Raw genomic sequence first — 17,422 nt, 5'->3', positions numbered from 1 at the left:
AGTCACAAGTAGTTGGCGTATTGACCCAAATCTGTTTGTTCTCTTTTGGGGTAAATATAAGGGGAAAAAAGCCTCTAAGGCAACTATCGCCAGATGGGTTACCTCAGTAATCTCAGACGCCTACCAGGAGGAAGGCGCGAACCCGCCGGATAGATTAACGGCTCATTCTACAAGGGCAGTATCGGCCTCATGGGCCGAACGGGCGGGTGCGTCTGTTGATCAGATCTGTACAGCAGCAACCTGGGCCAGACTTAATACTTTCTGCAAGCACTACAGGCTTGATGTGATGGCTAGTCAGCAAACCGCATTTGGGAGAAAAGTTCTCCAGGCGGTAGTCACACCCTAGGGGAGGTGCTTTGGTACTCTCCATGGTGCTGTCAGGGGTACGTCCTGAAAAACGGGTGTTAGACCTACCGGTAATGATGTTTCCAAGAGTCCATCCTGACAGCACGGGTAGTTCCCTCCCTGTTATGTTATGCCATATTATGCTATGTCATATGCTGTGATATGATTGTATCATTAAAATTTTAAGTGCATTATCCACACTGTGGTACTTGTCAAATCACTGAGGGAAATGGGGTGGGACGGAACCTTTTAACCTCTCGTGTGCTTTTCCTATCCCTGTAAGGTGGAGGAGGACGTCCTCCATTGTGCTGTCAGGGTGGACTCCTGGAAACATCATTACCGGTAGGTCTAATACCCGTTTTTATGTATGGTGGACTACATGGTGCCCCTAATACTGTATGGAGGACTATGTTGTGCCCATAATACTGTATGGAGGACTATGTGGTGTCTATAATACTGTTTAGAGGGCTATGTGGTGACCATTATACTGTTTGGAGGGCTAGTAAGGGGCCTAATACAGTGTGCAGGGTTGGGTGAGAGCCAGTATACTACTTGGAGGGCTTAAATAAAACCTAAAGAGATGAACTGGAATATAAGTTGGTGTGCATGCAGCTTGTAGGCGCATGTTCACATTGGCCACTAAACAGACAAAACCTAAGCTAAAAGCAAAATACGCAAATACCCTGTTATAACTAAATAAATAAATAGCAACAGTGCATGAAAATAATATACAGCTCTGGCAAAAATTTAAGAGACCACTGCAAAATTTTTGGTTTGTCTGTCTGATTTTTCTCTTTATAGGTATATTTTTAAGTAAAATGTAAACTGCTCTTTTCTATAAACTACTGACATGTCTTTGAATTTCCAATCTTCCTCTTGATTACATTCCAGAGGTTTTCAATGGGGTTCAGGTCTGGAGATTGGGTTGGCTATGGCAGGGATTTGATGTGGTGGTCCTCCATCCTCTCATTGATTGACCTAGCTTTGTGGCATGGCACATTGCCCTGCTGGAAAAACCAGACCTCAGAGTAGGGGAACATTGCATGAGCAGAAGGAATCAACTGTTTTTCCAGGATAACCTTGCATGTGGCTTGATTCATACGTCCTTCGCAAAGATTAACCTGCCAAATTGCAGCCTTGCCGAAGCATCCCCAGATCATCACCGATCCTCCAGCAAATTTCACAGTGGGTGCAAGACACTGTGCCTTGTACGCCTCTGTCCAGATCTCCGTCTAACGAATAGACGATCAGGTGTTGGGCAAAGCTAAAAACTGGACTCATCAGAGATTACTCCAGTCCTCTATGGTCCAATCCTTATGGTCTTTGGCAAACTTCAGCCTAGCTCTCCTTTGCTTCTCCTTGATAAAAGGTTTTTTTCTAGCTTTACCTGACTTGAACCCTGCCTTTAGGAGCCTATTACCAACTGTTGTTGCCATGCACTTCACCCCAGCTGCCATTTGACATTCCTTTTGTAGGTCACTTGATGTCATCCTGCGGTTGCTGTGTGACATTCGAATAAGATGCCGGTCATCCCGGTCAGTGGAGAGTCGTTTTTGCCCTATGCCGGTCTGTAGCTTTGTTGTCCCAAATGACTGCTGCTTGACCATGTTGCAGTGGCCTGCCTTCTTAGAAATTTTAAGGAATGGAGGCAACATCCCTCGCTGTATCCCTCTGCTAGTAAAACCAGAATTGAGCCCTTCTCTTCCTTACTCAAGACTTTTTTCTTTTCAACTCCTTTGGCATGGTTAAAAGTTATTTTTTCATTTCTATTACTTTTGGAATATTGCTAGCACTTGTTTTACCATCCAGCTTGTCCATTGCAAGAGGATTGTGAACACCACAGCAGGGTTTTTTTTATACTTTCCTTCGTTAAATAAGATTTGGTTCAGGTGATCACCTAATCAGAAGCACATTAAGTAGAATGAGGTGTAATCTGGTTGGAGTTCAACTGACACTGGAATGGAACGGCTGTCAGACATGTAGAGAAGCTGATTTTTATAAAACTGTGCAGTGGTCTCTTAATTTTTGTCAGAGCTGTAGGGTACTTAGTTAACATGAGTTTGATGTTAACACGATCGCAGTGTACCGGGGGTTTAGGAAGTGTCGGAAGGGAGGTGCTGCGGGGGCCTCCTTCCCTGCAGGTCCCCGGATCCAATATGGCGGCGGGGACCTCCTGGGGCCTGCAGGGAGCTGGCTTCCTCACTGCCTGCAAAGCGCAGGCATGAGGAAGTCTGCTTCAATGCCTGTGACAGATCGCTGATCTGTCACAGCGATCTGTGATGTGACAGATCAGCGATCTGTCACATGACAGTTATGTCCCCCCTGGGACAGTATAATAACGTTAAAAAAAAAAGTGTAAAAATAATTCATAAAAAATCGCTAAATAAAAAAAAAAATATTCCCTAATAAATTCATTTTTTGGAAATAAAAAAAAAAACCAAAACAATGAAAGTACACATATTTAGTATCGCCGCATCTGTAACGACCCGCCCTATAAAACTGTCCCATTAATTGACCCCTTTATTGAACCCCTTAAAAAATAAACAAGCAAAAAATAATGCTTTATTATCATACCGCCGAACAGAAAGTGCAATAACGCACGATCAAAAAGACACATATAAATATCCATGGTACCGCAGAAAACGTCATCTTGTCCTGCAAAAAAACAAGCTGCCACACAGCGTCATCAGCGAAAAAATAAAAAAGTTATAGCTCGCAGAATAAAGCGATGCAAAAATAATTATTTTTTATATAAAATTGTTTTCATTGCATAAAAGCGCCAAAACATAAAAAAAGACATAAATGAGGTATCGCTGTAATTGTACTGACCCGGAGAATAATACCGCCTTATCAATTTTACCGCACGTGGAACGGTGTAAACGCCCCCAAAAGAAATTCTTGAAATGCTGGGTTTTGTTCATTCTGTGTCCCAAAAATCGGAATAAAAAGCGATCAAAAAATGTCACATGCCCGAAAATGGTACCAATAAAAACGTCAACTCGTCCCGCAAAAAATAAGACCTCACATGACTCGGTGGGTCAAAATATAGAAAAATTATAGCTCTCAAAATGTGGTGATGCAAAAACTATTTTTACAATAAAAAGCGTCTTTTAGCGTGCGACAGCTGCCAAATATAAAAACCGCCATAAATAGTAAATCAAACCCCCCGTTATCACCCCCTTAGTTAGGGAAAAATAATAAAATTTAAAAAATGTATTTATTTCCATTTTTCCAATAGGGTTAGGGATAGGGTTAGGGCTGAGATTAGGGTTAGGGGTGTGTTGGTATTAGGGTTGGAGTTAGAATTGGGGGGGTTTCCACTGTTTGGGCACATCAGGTGCTCTCCAAACGCAACATGGCGTCTGATCTCAATTCCAGCCAATTCTGCGTTGAAAAAGTCTAGTGGTGCTCCTTCCCTTCCAAGCTCTGCCATGCGCCCAAACAGTGTTTTACTCCCACATATGGGGTATCAGCCTACTCAGGACAAATTGTAAAACAACTTTTGGGGTCCAATTTCTCCTGTTACCCTTGGGAAAATAAAAAATTGGGGGCAAAAATATCATTTTTGTGGAAAAAAATGATTTTTTTTTATTTTCACGCCCGGGCGATCTAAACTTCTGTGAAGCACTTGGGGATTCAAAGTACTCACCACACATCTAGATAATTTCCGTGGGGGGTTTAGTTTCCAAAATGCGGTCACATGCCCGGGCGTTATAAACTTCTATGAAGCACTGGGCGGTTCAAAGTGCTGACCACACAACTAGATAAGTTCCTTAGGCGGTCTAGTTTCCAAAATGGGGTCACTTGTGGGGGGTTTCCACTGTTTAGGTACATCAGGGGCTCTCCAAAGGCAACATGACACCCGCAGACCATTCCATCAAAGTCTGCATTCCAAAACGTCACTACTTCCCTTCCGAGCCCCGACGTGTGCCCATACAGTAGTTTTCTCCCACATATGGGGTATCAGCATACTCAGGACAAATTGGACAACAACTTTTGCTGTCCAATTTCTCCTGTTACCCTTGGCAAAATAAAAAATTGGGGACTAAAAGATCATGTTTGTGGAAAAAATGATTTTTTTATTTTCACGCCCAGGTGTTATAAACTTCTATGAAGCACTGGGGGGGTTCAAAGTGCTGACCACACATCTAGATAAGTTCCTTAGGGGGTCTAGTTTCCAAAATGGGGTCACTTGTGGGGGTTACCACTGTTTAGGCACATCAGGGGCTTTCCAATCGCGGCATGGCGTCCAATCCCAATTCCAGCCAAAAAAGTCAAATGGCGCTGCTTCCCTTCCGAGCTTTGCCATGCGCCCAAATAGTGGTTTACCCCCACATCTGGGGTATCAGCATACTCAGGACAAATTGCACAATAACTTTTAGGGTCCTGTTACCCTTGGGAAAATAAAAATTGGGGGTGAAAAGATCATTTTTGTGGAAAAAATATGATTTTTTAATTGTACAACTCTACGTTATAAACTTCTGTGGGTTCAAAGTTCTCACCACATATCTACACTGTGTTCCAAATTATTATGCAAAAAATATTTCCTCATATTTTCTCTAAATTACCTATATGAATTGCAGTCAGTTATTTTCCAGTCATCTAATATTCTAGTATAATTGCAATGTTTTTGAACAAACTGCCTATGAAAACAGTATATTTTTAAAAATAAGAAACACTCAAAATGCATGTTCCAAATTATTATGCACAGCAGAGTTTTCAACCTTTTTATTTTGAACAAAAAAATGGTTAATTGTGAAATTATAAGCATTATCAGCTTATTGCAAAATGAAATCAAACAGTTTTCAAGTCAAAATTTTATTCTAGGTGATGTTACATTTGCACATAGGACCCCTTGTTCGAAAGAAGCTTCTGAACTCTCTCGTCCATTGAATTTGTCAGTTTTTGGATGGTTTGTGCTTCAATTGTTTTGCATGTGGACAGAATACCCTCCCAGAGCTGTTGCTTAGATATGAACTGCCTCCCGCCATCATAGACACTCCTTTTGATGATGCTCCAGAGGTTCTCAATGGGGTTGAGGTCAGGGGAAGATGGTGGCCACACTGTAAGTTTGTCCTCTTTTATGCCCATAGCAGCCAGAGATGCAGATGTGTTATTTACAGCATGAGACGGTGCATTATCATGCATGAAAATGATCTTGCTGCGGAAAGCACGGTTCTTCCTCTTGAACCATGGCAGGAAGTGCTGTTTTAGAAACTCCACATAGATTATGGAGTTCATCTTTACCCCTTCAGGGATCCTAAAGGGGCCGACAATCTCTCTCCCCATGATTCCAGCCCAAAACATTACTCCACCTCCTCCTTGTTGGCGCCTTAGCCGTGTTTTCATGGGGTGTCCATCAACCAGCCATCCTCCACTCTATCCATCTGGAACATCGAGCGTTGCACGGCACTCATCGGTGAACAAAACAGTTTGGAAGTCAGTCTTCATGTAACATTTGGCCCACTGTAGCCTTTTCTGCTTGTGTACAGTGGATAGAGGTGGTCGACAGGATGGCTTACGCACAGCTGCAAACCTCTGAAGGACCCTGCATCTTGTTGTTCGGGGGACGTTGGAGGCACCAGCAGCTTCAAAAACTTGTCTGCTGCTATGACAAGGCATTTTTGCAGCTGCTCTTTTAACCTGACGCAATTGCTTGTTGGAAAGAGTCCTCAATTTTTCCTTATCAGCACGCACACGTGTGTGCTGGGAATCAGCTACATACTTCTTGATTGTGCGATGATCGCGATGAAGTGTCTTGGCAATGTTGATTGTAGTCATGCCTTGACCTAAATACTCCACAATTTGTTACTTCTCAGCAGCCGACACATCCTTTTTCTTTCCCATTTTGGCAAAAAATGTAGGCTGCTTAATAATGTGGAACAGCCTTCTTAAGTAGTCTTGCCTTTATTTGGACACACCTGCCAAACTAATTTGCACAGGTATCTGCAATTGCTTTCAGTGATATAAAGAGGCCTTACACACATCACCATCAATGAGTTTAAATGACAAACAGAAAAAATTCTAACCTTATCACTCCTAACCTCTTTTTGCATAATAATTTGGAACACAGTTTAGATAAGTTCCTTGGGGGGTCTAGTTTCCAAAATGGGGTCACTTGTGGGGGGTTTCCACTGTTTAGGTACATCAGGGGCTCTCCAAACGTGACATGGCGTCCGATCTGAATTCCAGCCAATTTTGCATTGAAAAAGTCAAACGGCGCTCCTTCCCTTCTGAGCTCTGCCATGCGCCGAAACAGTGGTTCCCCCCACATATCAGGTATCAGCGTACTCAGGAAAACTGCACAATAACTTTTGCAGTCCAATTTCTCCTGTTACCCTTGGTAAAATAAAAAAAATTGAACCTGAAGTAATTTTTTTGTGGAAAAAAAAGTTAAATGTTCATTTTTTTTTTTTTGAACATTAAAAAAATTCCTGTGAAGCACCTGAAGGGTTAATAAACTTCTTGAATGTAGTTTTGAGCACCTTGAGGGGTGCAGTTTTTAGAATGGTGTCACTTTTGGGTATTTTCTATCATATAAACCCCTCAAAGTGGCTTCAAATGTGATGTGGTCCGTAAAAATAAAATGGTGTTGCAAAGATGAGAAATTGCTGGTCAACTTTTAACCCTTATAACTTCCTAACAAAAAAAATTTTGGTTCCAAAATTGTGCTGATGTAAAGTAAACATGTGAGAAATGTTACTTATTAAGTTTTTTGTGTGCCATTTCTCTGTGATTTAAGGGCATAAAAATTCAAAGTTGGAAAATTGCGAAATTTTCAAAATTTTCGCCAAATTTCCGTTATTTTCACAAACGCAAGTTATTTGACTGAAATTTTACCACTATCATGAAGTAGAATATGTCACGAGAAAACAGTGTCAGACTCACCGGGATCCATGGAAGCGTTTCAGAGTTATTACCTCATAAAGAGACAGTGGTCAGAATTGTAAAAATTGGCCCGGTCATGAACGTGCAAACCACCCTTGGGAGTAAAGGGGTTAAAAACATTAAAACTAGTCACACATGTGACATGACTTCATGTGACTTGAGGCTCATAATAGGACCAACCACCTGAAGCAGAATTCCAAAATGTGTATGATGTAAACAAAGACCTAATAGCCATATAAACAGCATACCATAAATTTAACCCATGCACAGTAGCTGTCAATGTGTGCAGTGCCTGTGTAAATAGAGAAACAGAATTATGATAAATGTGTGCTCACTTGAACCATAAATAGCCTATCTAGTATTAATAGCTGGAAGTAACCAAACAATGCAGAATACATGAATTAAGAACAATATGAACAAACGCATGAAGGTAAGTATGGTCACAATAACAAGAGCAGCTTACCCCTGTAATGTGCATGAGGGTTATAAAAAATGCAGGCATATGTAACATAATAGAACAGGTATGAGCACACAAGGATTAATGGCAGAAGCTGAGAACACCACCCATGAGAAATAACATGGAGTGGTACTATCTATTGGAAAGACCCATATGGAGTTAAGCCAGGCAGAGCAGATACCCGACGCGTGTCGCCAACCTCAGTGGCTTCGTCAGGGGTACTCATTGCACATTACCTGTGTCATTATATACACTTATTAATTACCAATGTAACGCAGCTGCGCTTCTTACCAGGCTGGCGTGGAGAGCCCTGTACCAGAAATAGCCCTAAATGATGTGTGGCCTGTAATGACAGCGCATGAGTCATAGAGGCAGTGAAGAGCTTGACCAACTGCGCACGCACTGACCACTGTGAGGCCGGAAGCGCATCATCACACGGGCTGCTGGGTTGCTGTGGTGACCAATAAACATGGTAACTGCGCATGCGCCATAGTATTATGTAGCGGCACGTATACAAGGCAATGTTTAGAAGCGGCGAGAGACCAAACTTAGCGCATGCGCTGTCTTGCAGTATAACGGCACATCCATTGGACGGTATTACCCGGACAGAAAGTGCATAAACATAATCACCAAACAATGGCCACACTTGGGCAGATGGAACATGTCAAACCTATAAACATCACGGAGAGGGTCAATTGACAGACACCAGCGCAAGCACTATAATCCTCTACATAACACAATTGGTGGGCAGTGCTATGTGGCAACAAATAAAGGACAACCAAAGCGCTTGCGCTTTAATAAAGTGTAACAGCGAATTTCCTTGACCATCATACTGAAAAGTATAAGCGCACCAAGTGTGAACGCAAACCAGTAAAAAACGCAGCCTGGTTAAAAAGGTAAGAGAAGGTATGATATTAGAGCGCATTATAGAATCAGCGAATAACTATGCACAGTGACTCGATTATCAAGGATGCACTCTTACGGACAAGCTCTGAGCTCAACAAAGATTCAATAATTAAATCCCCATTAGTATCAGATAATACCTGTATGCAAAGACAAAATTGTCCACATATCATACAGGCAGATATGATATAGAGCCCATCAAATGCCTGTTTGGGCTAAAGCTGTGTAAAGAAGTATATAAAGAGAAACTAGGCTATACCGCCAATGTTGCAGACAAGGGAGTGCAGCCACTTGTTATATTGGTACGGGCACACAGTAAATGTGGGTAACACCACCATTGTAGCATCATGTAGCCAGTATCAACAAAAAAATGCTAATATACGTGGTAAGAAAAATAAAGAGCACACCCAGGGCTTGCTTGTAGGCATTAAAGCCATCACCCCACATAATACAATATAAAGCCCACCATTATTTAAACTAAGTAAATATATTTATGTTAAGTAGAAAATGTAATCAATATATGTAACTATTGATAGTATCAGTGAGCAGGGTCAATAAAATAAATAAAGGAGCAATGCCCTGGCAACATAAGTGCCCTCCCAAAATGACAGAATTCACACTTGTGTCCGAAGATAAATAAATGGTCTCTTTAACCATAGTACACTATCCTCAAAATTCCACAAAAAAGGAGGGGAGACAAGAGTCTTAAATGTATCCTTTGAAGGGAGTATAGATTTATTGTTCATGCCCCTGAGGGAGCAGAAAGCTTAAACATAGTAAAGAAAGGATCCACATATCAATTGTTCCAAATCTTAAGCCCCTCAATATGGTAGACAAATATAAAAACTACTAGGAATGAATAGAACACAAAAGTGACCAGCAAAGATATAAAATTATAATTATGCAATAGCGACACAGCAAAAAATGTCCACATAAAGGCGCCTGGCCAAAATCAGGCATGGGAGAACATCACGGTTGGAGTCACAAGAAAAGTATATATAGGCACATGATGTTGAAAGCCTAAAGAGAGGAAAAAGGTTGGAATGCTGTTTATATGTACACCCAGGAATAGGGACACAAGACCTATATCTGGTGGTATAGATGGATCAGATCATATCAACAAAGAGTGACCCAAGAGAGAGAGACAATGTAAACAATAGAAACAACCCCCCAAAAAACGTAGAAACAGAAATCATGTTTGTTTGTAAAACCCCATAAATAGTAGGTCTTCATTTAGACCAGAGGGGACCAGACAATTGAGGTTGAAGATCCATTTGGATTCGCGTCTAAGAAGTTCCAGAGTAATGTGCCCACCCCTCATGTCTGGTTGAACCGATTCTAGTCCCAAAATCCTGGTTCCGTTCCATTGGGAGTTGTGTGCAGCCAGATAATACGAGGCAACGGATGTGAGCGTTTTGCCTTTATATCCTTTTTTGCCGTTGTGATGTTCTAAAAGTGCTGCTGCAGCTTCCTCCTCAACTCCTGCATTGTTTGTCCAACATATATTTTTGGACATTGGTCAAATTAGGGCGTAGATCAAATTGCGAGATTTGCAATTAAAGTAAGTTCTTGTCACAATCTGAAACGGGAAAGAGGGTAAAGTGAGAACACTATCACCAATAGTGAACGGGCATACATTGCAATACCCACCCGGATATGTACCAATGAGTCGTGTACCCCTGTTCAGCCTAGTGACCGGTCATTTGAAATGACTGTGGCTCAGATAATCCTTAAGATTTCTAGCCCTTCTTGCCACCAGACTAGGCTGTACAGAGATGAGGTTTTAGTCTAGGCTCACTATGGAGAATCCCCAATGTTTGGCCAGGATCCCACGCACATCCCGCCACTGGTTATTATACGTGGTAATAACGCCAAGCGGTTTTGGGGTCTCGTAACCCGAGGTTGTAACAGGCACTCCCTGTCCGCATTCCTTGACGCTATAAAGGCACGTGAAATTACCTTTTTTGGGTAACCCCTATTCCTGAAACGACAAGTCAAATCCTGTGCTTGAGCCAAGAAATCCTCCTGCGTGCTGCAGTTTCTTTTCACACGGTAGAACTGCCCCTTGGGGATGCCATTCCTAAGATGCTGTGGGTGAAAACTCGAAACATGTAACAGGCAATTAGTAGCTTCGGGCTTGCGATATAATGTGGTAGTAATTCGAGAACCCCTGGAAAGTAATTTGAGATCCAAAAATTCAACCTCCGTCTGCGAAAAGTGTGATGTTAACCATATAGTCCAGGGTTTGTTGTTTAATATCCCAACAAAGTGTTGACACTCTTCCAGGGTGCCTGTCCAGAGAAACAAAATGTCATCAATGCAACGGTACCATTTGATAACATGCATGGAAAACAACTCAAGACAGAACACCCTGGTGACCTCCCACCACCCCAAAAATAAATTGGCATACGAGGGTGCACAGCGTGCGCCCATCGCGGTGCCCGTGACTTGCCTGTAGTGGACACGATCAAAGATGAAATGATTTTAGTCCAATATGATGAATAGCAAATCCAACAGGAATGAGTCGTGTTTTCTATCGCCTGATGAGTTCTGGTCCAAAAAGAAGCAGACAGCCTGTACCCCCCAGGTCATGCCATATGCAGGTATAAAGCGACGCCACATCCAAAGTTACAAGATCCTGTAGATGCTGAATCAAGAAAGTCCCTCACAAATGACCTGAGCGTAGAAACAACCAGCTGCAGGAAAAAATCCACGTAAATACAGGGCCGTTCCAACAAGCCACCAATCCCAGACACTATAGGCCTACCTGGAGAGATTTGGGGACCTTTGGAAGCATGTAAAAGGTCAGTGTCCTGGGATGGTGGCTTGTCATGAACTAATTTTCCCGTTTATTGATGATGTTACATGCAAATGCTGAGTTCTATAGCCGATCTAATTTAGCCTTAAAGGCACATGATGGATCTGAGGGGAGAACCTGGTAGCAATCAGAATTTGATAGTTGGTGTTTTGCTTCTTCAAGATATAACTCAACTAGCCAAATGACCAGATTCCCCCCCTTATCCGCCTCGCAGATCACAAAATCTCGATTGGCCCCCAGTCTTGCAATGGCTGATTGCTCAGTCCTACTCAAATTTCTGTCCCTATTAGGATCAAGTTTAAGGCCTTGTATCTCACTGCACATGGTGTCAAAAAATCCTCTGCACCATTGGAAATAAGGAAAGGGAGGGGGTAGCCTGCGACGGTGACCTACCCTAAAATTTCTTCCTTGTGTGTCCCCCTTCATTTTCATCCAATCCAGTAAATCTCTGAAAGCCTGTCTTTCCACCATGGGCAGATCATCAATAGCAGATGGCTGATCATATAATAACTTAAAAGTTAACTGTCTGCAAAAAAAGACATTTAATTTTGGATAGTGCTTTGTTTTGTGATTAGTGTTCACACTTCTAAGATAGCTGTTGGACAAATGCTTGTTAGGCCAACAGCTACCTCCCTCAACTTCACCATACATGTAATTCCGGTTGTGAATCAAACCTTAGGTCAGGTATTAATAGGAAATTTGCTTCATGTTTTGCAAGTTATATCGACATTTTAATTTAGAAATTATTTAATAAATTCTAATTTTTTGGTCATAGAATTTAAAAAAGTAATACCAGCTTTTTTTTCTTGGCAGATGACTATGCTAGAAGCTCAGATGGACATCTGATATCTTCAGATTTTATAACAGATGATCGTGGTGTGATAGAAGATGTGCATGAAATGAATTTATTCATTCCAACTATACCTTCAACCCTTCAAAGCAAAGTTTTGTCATCTGATTATTTTCAACAAGTCCTGTCTACTAATTCATTACATACTGTTAAGCAAAATAATCACGAAAGGAGTATTGAACATCAAAAAATTTACAAAGAAGAAAGTCCATTTTCATGTTCAGAATGTAGTAAATGTTTTAACCAGCATTCAGATCTTGTTAGGTATCAAAGAATTCACACAGGGGAGAAGCCATTTTCATGCTCGGAATGTGGAAAATGTTTTCCAGATAAATGGAGTCTCCATAAACATAAGAGAAATCATATAGAGGAGAAGCCCTTTTCATGTTCAGATTGTGGGAAATGTTTTGGCCACAAATCACATTTTACTGCGCATCACAGAATTCACACAGGGGAGAAGCCCTTTTCATGTTCAGAATGTGGGAAATGTTTTGGCCTCAAATCACATTTTACAGCGCATCACAAAATTCACACAGGGGAGAAGCCCTTTTCATGTTCAGAATGTGGAAAATGTTTTGGCCGCAAATCAAATCTTATTGTACATCAGAAAATTCACTCAGGGGAGAAGCCATTTTCATGTTCAGAATGTGGCAGATGTTTTGCAATTAAATCAAATCTTACGAAACATGAGAGAATTCACACAGGGGAGAGGCCATTTCCATGTTCAGAATGTAGTAAATGTTTTTACCAGCATTCAGATCTTGTTAAACATCAAAGACGTCACACAGGGGAGAAGCCATTTTCATGTTTTGAATGTGGAAAATGGTTTACAGATAAATCAAATCTTTGTAAACATGAGAGAAGTCACACAGGGAAGAAGCCATTTTCATGTTCGGAATGTGGAAAATGCTTTACAGATAAATAAAATCTTGGTGAACATGAGAGAAGTCACACAGGGAAGTAGCCTTTTTCATGTTAAAAATGTGGGAAATGTTTTGGCCACGAATCAGATCTTGTTGCGCATCAGAAAATTCGGGAGAAGCCATTTTCATGTTCCGAGTGCGGGAAACCTTTCAGTTGAGGATCATAATTTGTCAATCATCAAAAAACTCACACAAATGAAAAGCAATTTTCATGTTCAGATTGTGGGAAACTTTTTAAACGGAGATCTTCCTTTGTTTCTCATCAGAGAATTCACATCAGGGGAAAGTCATTTTAATTCTCTGAACGTAGGAAACATTTTAAAGTAAATCCACTTTTCTTTTCTTACATATCAAAGAACTCACCGATTGAAGAAGCCATTTTCATGTTCAGATTGCAATAAAAAGATTTGATTTCTGTATAACACTTTTATCGCTAATTAAAAACCGTTTTCATGCTGTAAGTAAATATTAACAGAAATTCAGTCTTGTTGAAAACCAATGTACTGTATGCAGTAAATGGTTTCCCAAAAATCAGTTTATTTAACTTATTTCCTTTAAAAAATACTGCAAGAAAAAATACATTGGATTAAAGTCATTGAAAGCTATGCTAATTGGCGAGGACACCTGTTTTGTGCTGGCATCAATGGCACAAAAACTTTAACCTCTGAGCTGATACAGCTTTTTTTTTTTTTTTATAAGGAATCGTATAATGTTTCTTTGCAATGTGGTAAGATAAATAATTATGAAAAATGGCTTTCAGAAAAATATATTGTATAGCAATATAATGAGAAGTCGTCAAAAAGTATCTGTACTCTGCACACCCATACATTAACTCTTGATCGCAATACAAGTCATATTGTTAAGTGGAGAAATGTATTTTGAATATTTGTGATATGTTTTCTTTACACAGTATAACATTTCTTGTACTGTGATAAGATATGCAATTATGAAAATGACTATCAGGAACATACATTTTGGACACTTCTTAATCCATTGCTAAAAAAATATATGTACTCTTTACACACATACATTAACTCTTGATTGCAGTGCAAGTTACAGAAATGTGATTTGAATATTTGAGATATTTTCTTTAGGCTGCTGTCTTTATATGTTTTATTAGAATGGCACCAGATAAAAGTTCCAAATCATCTCCTTTACCCACTCTATCCTCGTTTCTTTTTTTTGGCCAGGCTGGCTAAATAAAAGAGGAGCCACAGATAAGTAAAATGCAGTTTTCAGGGCTTCCATCCATGGACCTCGGAATACTGACCTCGTCATTCAACCAGTGCCCTGCCTATTTATAAGCTCATTTCAACTTGGGGTAGGTGCACACTGGTAGTAAACGCTGCGTACTTGCGCTGCGTCCAGAAGTTACAGCATAGTGGATGGGATTTTAAGAAATCCCATGCCCACTATGCATGTAGAGACGCCCGCGGATTATCTGCGGCGATGGACATGCGGCGCGTCTCTCCAGACCGCAGCATGACTATTTATAAATTTCACCCATATAATGTATTGGACGCAGTGATTCTGCACGGTTCAATGACCACATGCAGATTCACCTGTGTTCAATAGCCGGTAGCCCTTTAGACGCAGCAGACATGCTGCGTCCAAAGTGCTGCCAATTACTGAACGTGAGCACTTAGTCACTGTGGCCACAAATTATGTTATGAATTTTTTGCGGGAAAAGTTGTACTTTTGAATGACGCCATTCGCTTTACCACATCGTGTATGTACTCTAAAAAAAATTCCTAGTGCGGTGAAATTGTGAAAATAACACACTTCTGACATTGCTTTTTGGGAACTGTCTTTACAGTCTACATTTTGTGGTTAAAAATGACCATGCCATATGATTCTGCTCATCAATACAAACATTTCCAGTTTTTTTTTTTTTTTCATTATTTTAGTAAAGAAAAGAAATCTGAAGTTAGAAAAAAAATTTTGGAAGTTGTGTCGCCATTTTCCAAGACTCATAACATTTTTATTTTTCGTATGGTGGAGCTGTATTACAGCTTATTTTTTGCTGGCCGAGATGTCATTTTTATTAGCACCATTTTGGGAAAGATGTGACATTTTGATCGCTTGTTACAGCATATGTTGTGAAATTGTGACAACCAAAAAAATGGAATTTTAGTGTTCTTGAATTTTTTTGTTCTGTTTACGGTATTTACCGATCGGGCTAATTGCTTTTATATTTTGATAGATCGGACTTTTCTAAACGCGGCGATACCACTGAAGGTGGTTTGCACATTAATGACCAGGCCAGTTTTCACTGTCACTTTATGAGGTAATAAGTAGAGTTAAGCAAATTTTTCAAAATTTGATTACGATCAGCGGCGAATATTGTATTCGCAATAGTTGCCGAACAAAGCCAAACATCACTCTAGTCGATGGGAATAGAAATGACCGAATATGTTCGAAATCGATTGTCTAACATAAATTCAGCACGAATAGGGTACCAATATGGCACGAATATGACAAATTCAGATTCTGATTCCGAACATATTCGCTCAACTCTCTCACTATATCTGAAACTGAACCTGTCAAAGACTGAACTCGTGTTTCCTCCCTCTACTAATGTACCTATACTCGACATTGCCATTTCCGTGTGTGGTTCCACTATTACTCCCCAGCAACATGCCAGCTGTCTTGGGGTCATACTTGACTCCAAGCTTTCCTTTGCCCCCCACATACGATCACCGGCTCGCTCTTGTTATCTGCACCTCAAAAACATTTCTAGAATTGGACCTTTTCTTACTTTTGATTCCGCAAAAACTCTTACTGTTTCTCTTATTCATTCTCGTCTCGACTATTGTAACTCTCTTCTAATCGGTCTCCCTCTTACCAAATTCTCCACTCTCCAATCTGTTTTGAATGCTGTAGTCAGGATCATATTCCTCACCAATCGTTACACCGATGCCTCTACCTTGTGCCAGTCATTACACTGGCTACCCCTCCACTCCAGGATTCAGTATAAACTTATTACCCTCACCCACAAAGCTCTCCATGGCTCAGCACCACCCTACATCTCCTCCCTTGTTTCAGTATACCACCCTACCCATGCACTCCGTTCTGCTGATGACCTGAGGTTAGCATCCTCAATAATTAGAACCTCCCACTCCCGTCTCCAAGACTTTACACGTGCCGTGCCAATTCTTTGGAATGCACTTCCCAGGTCAATACGATTAGTCCCCAATCCCCACAATTTTAAGAGTGCCCTGAAAATGCATTTATTCAGACTGGCCTATCGCCTCAACACATTAACCTAATCTATCCCTGTGTGGCACAGCCAAAGGTTTTACCATAGCCAGATTCCCCGCATCATGTTCCCACATGCTTTATGCATCCATTAGCCCTCTGTGTCTGTACTGTTACACACTTAACATTATGGCTGGTCCATACTATCAGGGCAATTGTTACCACCCACCTTTCGTGTCTACCTCTTTCCTCATAGATTGTAAGCTTGCGAGCAGGGCCCTCATTCCTCTTGGTATCTGTTATGATCTATGTGATTATTATTATGCTGTAATGTCTATCGTCTGTACAAGTCCCCACTGAAATGTAAAGTGCTGCGGAATATGTCGGCGCTATAGAAATAAAATGTATTATTATATTAACTCTAGTAATAACTGAGTCCGAGACTGATTTTTCATGACATATTGTACTTCATGATAGTGGTAACATTTCTTCGATATGACTTTTAGTTTATTTGTGAAAAAACGGAAATTTGGTGAACATTTAAAAAAATTAGCAATTTTCCAACTTTGAATTTTAATGGCCTTAAATCACTGAAATATGTCACACAAAATACTTGATAAGTAACATTTCCCACAGGTCTACTTTATATCGGCACAATTTTGGAACAAAAATGTTTTTTTGTTAGGAAGTTATAAGGGTTAAAAGTTGACCAGCGATTTATTTTTTTCATTTTTCCAACACATTTTTTTTAGGGACCACATCACATTTGAAGTCACTTTGAAAGGGTCTATATGATAGAAGATACACAAAAGTGACACCATTCTAAAAACTGCACCCCTCCAAGGTGCTCAAAACCACATTCAAGAAGTTTATTAACATTTCAGGTGCTTCACAAGAAATTTTTTGGGAAAAAAATGAATATTTAGCTTTTTATCCTACAAAATTTACTTCAAATTTTATTTATTTTGACAAGGGTGATAGGAGAAAGAAGACCCCAAAATTTGTTGTGTAATTCATCCTGAGCATGCTGCTACCCCATA

Source organism: Dendrobates tinctorius, unplaced genomic scaffold (assembly GCF_039654945.1).
Source record: "Dendrobates tinctorius isolate UK_male_01 unplaced genomic scaffold, ASM3965494v1 ptg000155l, whole genome shotgun sequence".
Classification (NCBI taxonomy): domain Eukaryota; kingdom Metazoa; phylum Chordata; class Amphibia; order Anura; family Dendrobatidae; genus Dendrobates; species Dendrobates tinctorius.
The sequence above is the reverse complement of the archived record's forward strand: the minus strand, read 5'-3'. Positions refer to the sequence as shown.